The following is a 5,212-nucleotide window of genomic DNA, read 5'->3' on the forward strand; positions in this document are numbered from 1 at the left end:
GGAAGCGTTGGACAACACAGACTACGGCTACTGCTAACTTCTCGACATAAGCATATCGAGTTTCTGTGTCTAAAAGGTTGCGGCTGAGATAATAGATAACATGCTCAGTGTCATCATCATCAGTTTGAACAAGAACCATGCCGATAGTGGTGTCGGCGGCAGCCAAATACAAGGTGTAGTCGCGATAATAATTCAGAGGACGGAGCAATGGAGCAGAAACAAGGAGACCCTTGAGACGCTCAAAAGATTCCTGAGCTGTGGCATCCCAATGAAAAGGGACATCGCGCTTTAGCAATCGTGTAAAACCTTTGGCCACCTCGGCATAGTTTGGAACGAAACGACGTAAAAAATTAGCTTTACCCTGCAAACTCTGCAATTGTTGCAAAGAAGCAGGGGGAGGAAGATTCACTATAGCCTCGACTTTAAGGGGATCCAAACGGATGCCCTCTCAGGAAACAACAAACCCGAGAAGTCGGCCAGATTCAACGCAGAAGACACGCTTGTGAGGATTAAACCTGATTCGATAATATTGATAGCGAAGAAAGATTTCGCGAAGGTGTTTAGGGTGGTCCTGACGTTTAGCTGAATGAGCAAGGAGATCATCCAGGTAAGGCTGTACAATGTGTCGAATGTCATGGAATGCATAGGACATTGCACGCTGGAAGGTAGCACCGACATTTTTAAGACCGAAAGAGAGCTTCTTATTGGCAAAAGTGCCCCATGGACAGATAAAGGCAGTTTTGTGTTGATCACTGGGAGCAATATTGATCTGGTTATAGCCAGAAAAACTATCCATAAAAGAATACATTTCACTTCCAGCACACTCGTCAATAATCTGATCAATGAATGGTGTGGAAAAATTATCTTTAGGACAGGCTCGATTTATATCCCAATAATCAACACAAACACGGATTGTACCCTGTTTTTTAGTCATAGGTACGATATTCGAAACCTAATCTATGAGCGGAATAGGATAAATAAAACCGGCTTTTAGAAGCTTCTCTACCTCGGCCTTAATTGCTGCAGCCTTTCGGGGGTGTACAAGGCGTAAACGTTGACGAACAGGCTTAGCACCTTGGTACGTGATAATCTCATGCACCACTATGCTAGGATCAATGCCGGGCATTTCTTCGTAGGACCATGCAAAAACGTCACGAAATTCACGAAAGAGGTTGGAATAAAGTTGAATCTCCTCGGGAGTACAAGTGACTCCAATATGAAGATGCTCGACAACCCCTGGTTTGACAGAGATGTCGATGGGCTGGGTTTGCGTAATATTTTCCATATTCCCTTCAGAAGACACCTGATAAATCTGAACAGGTGCTTGCAGTCGGAGAGAAGGAGCAAACCGCTCAAGGCAAGTGAGAATATCCTGAGGTGCAGGGAGAAACGAGGAACGATGGTGAAAATCATGCCAAGGAAGTTCCTCGAGAGACATAGTCTCAATAATGGCTTCATCGGACGAGAATGTTTCTTGCAAAGGATCCGAAGAAGCCTCGTCTACAAGCCCTGAGGATGGATCAAATGAATGGAGAACCATGCTCGAAAGAGCAGGCTCGGAAGAGGGAGCCGATGCAGCAATAATTTCAACGTAGTTGAGTTCGGCAGGACTCAACGGCATCTTGTCGCCCCAAGAATCTACTTGGTCTGTGGGAGGAATGATCCACGGATCAGAACAAGTAGTAATCATATTAACAGAGGCGACGTTAGGAGGTGGGAGCGGAAAAACACCCATAAGGGCGGGATCTTTAAAAAGTCCGGCTCCCAAACTCTCAGATAACTTTGAGGTATGCTCCACAAAAGGGATGTTACCTTCAGAAGAAGAAGCGAAGAAAGATAGCTGGTCTACGGTAACAATCTTCCCTTGATGAGGGAAACAGATGATACGAAACAAAGATGAAGCAACAGCTTTCATCGCGTAGATCCAGCTACGTCCGAGAAGGAGGTTGTAGGTAAGAGTAGCATCAACGACTTCAACCTCCATTTCGACCGTCTTCCCTTCTAAAGTAATGGGCAAACGTTGGAGTATACCATAAGGACGAGAGGCTCTTCCATCAAAGGCTTCCAAGGTTGTGGGAGACTGACTCAAGGTAGGAGATCTGATAGCTTTCCAACAGGCGACAGACATGATGCAAGTTGAAGCACCTTCACCGATGACTGTACGGTGAATCGTTTTGGAGTCAATAATAACCTGTATAAGGAATGCGATTTGAGGAGGCAGTCTCTGGGTATGGCGTTCTAAGTCAAAAGTAATTAAATCCGAATCTGTCGGGTCTATGCCACCAATGGCAAATAGCAAGGACTTCCTCTGAGAAGGGCAGCTCTAGAGAACTTCTAAAGAGGACATAGCCGACGGAGTCTGCGCTAAGTCCTCAACGATATTTTAGTGCTGTGCAGCACGAGCATTTGGGTTGTAAGAAGATTTCCGGAGTACTCCTTTTGGAGGGGGTCGAAGAGGCGTCTCAGTTGTAGGTCTCTCAATGTGGAGAGGACCCGAACTGAATGGAGGAGCACTAGAGGGTATCTCAGGCTCCTTCCCGGTAGATGGCGGATAATCTTTTGTTCGAGTACTGATATTGATAGGGATCGTTCCAGCCATAAACACTTGAGAACCGAAGGAAGAGGGAGGCTGAGAAGGGTCAGCCACCATCTGAGTTTTTTGAGTTTGTTGTGAGGGAAAGGGTTCTTTAAGCACCGCAGGAGTCCCGGGGTGCCTTTCAACAAACGACTAACTTCGGATCGCCTCGGGCAGTCCTTGGTATAGTGATCCTCATCGCAGATAAGACAAGGATACTTGGGTTTGCGTTTAGCACCGTCCTTGGGTGGAGGTTTAGGGGCTTCCTGTTTAGGTGGATCTGATTTAGTCTTCGCTTTCCCTTTCTTCTTTGCTTTCGAGGATTTGTCTGCCGTGGTGGATTGGACGGCATTAACCTCGGAAGTAACATTGGAAATGGGTGTTACCTGGGAAGGTTGTTCATTTGAAGCAGTTGATTTTTGCTTCCCAGGGTTCGCGGGTGTTATCACTGAAAATTTGATTGCCAAAATAGCTCACACTAGCTTGAGGACAAAGTGTTTTGTAGCACATAAATCCTTTTGGCAGTTTCGCAGCGCAGCATGTTTTAGGTGATTTCGTAGCGCATAATTCATATTTTGCATTGGCTGTGCTACGAAATTGGGGATTTGTTCGGATCTATAGTTATTCTTTCCCAGCTGTCATGTTTATCAAAATCCATTGGGTTTGCATCAACAGTTGTCAGTTTGTAAGGTTTTTTAGTACCCCAGCAGATGGTGTTTCATTGGGTTTATCTGGAGCACTCTTTCCTTGGAAGAAGCCTTCTGTGGTAATCAGTGGATAAACAAGGGATCAGACTATGGATATCACATCATTTATTTTGGCACTGTTGCAAGTGCAAGGGGAACAGACCATTGTTTTCACATCTTCTGTTGTTTCTACCCAGAGGTTATGTACTTTATTGAACTGTTTCGAAGGGCTGGTCTTAAGGATGATTGAGTATTCAAGCCTACAACATCAATATTCACGAAGTAAAGCGTTGGATGCATTTAGAGTAGGAGATGTTGAAGTGCTAGTTGCTTCTGATGCAATTCCGGTAGATGTAGCAAAGCTAGATCAAGACATTTGCAAAATTGTTGATAACTGTTTCACAAGAGCAAGACTTCATGTTGAAAGATTGATTTTTATACAGTCATCATATTTGTCATTTGAACTTCTCAATCTTGAAAACGATCCAGATTTATTTTCTTTATGAAAGGGCCAGCCTATTGATTCCAGTCAAAGAAAATGGTTTTTGCGGGCAACACACTTGGGTTTATTTCTAGAGACGGGAAGCCTTGATGATTTAGCCCAGAGTAAAGCCCAGGCTTGTGGAATTGTGTTGAATTGCATGAACCTGGCATAGAAGGAGCAATGGTGATGGGGATGGTAATCCATTGATTACAGGACCACCTTCAGGTGGTGTGGTTCAAAATGAGAGATCTCCATATTGGTACACTGGCTACAACTGTTGTAGGTGATGTTTGTTACAGACATACTTCTCTGTTTTAAGCAGTTAGCTTCCAGGAGGTATTTAGCGCGGCTGAAAGAATATTTTCGAAAAAGGAAAGAGGTTTTTATTCCTAACATACTGAAATAGAAAAACCTCTTTCATTTTCTTCAGATTGATTATGAGCTGGGAGAATCGAGTGACTAAAGTTGCGCTACGAAACTGCTGTAGGTGCAGTTTTTTAATTTCCTGTGTTACACCTCTTTTTCAAAGACAGATTCTGGGCAGCTGGAGAAGTGTTTTAAAAAACCAAAAGAGGTTTTTGTTAAACACGGATTGGTTTACAGAAACCTCCTTTAGTTTTGCCAAATACGTTTTCTGTGAGAAGATATGAGCTCTGTCCCGAGACCCATTTTTCAGGCAGAACAACAGTTTCGTAGCAGCTGGAGCTAAATAATTCAATCTCAAACTAGAATTGAAAACAAAAGATTCAGTGTCTGATGCATATTTGTGGACAGTACCAGCCCTTAAGCAAGCAAATATCATGAGAAAGCTGAACACAAGCCTAAGAGCAGAAAACAAGGCTTTGAAGAAAGAGGTTAGCAGTTTGAAGAAGAAGCTAGGTAAACTAGCTCATTGATCCAAGGAGAAAGTTGCTTTTCAAGTTTTGGTAAATTTTGATTTCCATCATTTTGTAACCTTTTTGGATCCCTAAGACCTGTACAAAGTAGCTGAAGAAATCATGAAGTTAATTCAACAGTGCTTTAAGATTCATATGTTCTGTTTTGATTATCTACAGCAGTTTCGTAGCGCGCTACGAAACTGCTGTAGATGACTGTTTTATGAGAAAAAATGAAATTGATGCTCAGGTCAGCAAATCTTGAAAAGGATGACTCGAGGCCAGTAAGGAGACTATATAAAGCTATCCAGGTATTCAAAGGGTGACAGGTGTGAGTGTTGAAGAAAAAGGTGAAACTTTTTGTTTTTTGCTAAAAGTCTTCCTAAAGTTACTTTATGACCGAATTGTTAGGGTTCTGGTAGGGTTACCGAAATTTTGGGTGGTACACCTGTTCAGTTCACAAAGCGTCCAGATCATGAGGCATATTGGATTGTGCGTGGTTATTAAAGGTATTAAATAGCTTGGAGCATAGTCTTTTAGTACATGAAGACTAATGGAAGGCAGGAACCGTGAAAACAGGGCACATATCCTC

Source organism: Pinus tabuliformis, chromosome 8 (genome assembly GCF_031772625.1).
Source record: "Pinus tabuliformis cultivar Carrire ecotype Pingquan chromosome 8, CPIR1, whole genome shotgun sequence".
Lineage (NCBI taxonomy): Eukaryota > Viridiplantae > Streptophyta > Pinopsida > Pinales > Pinaceae > Pinus > Pinus tabuliformis.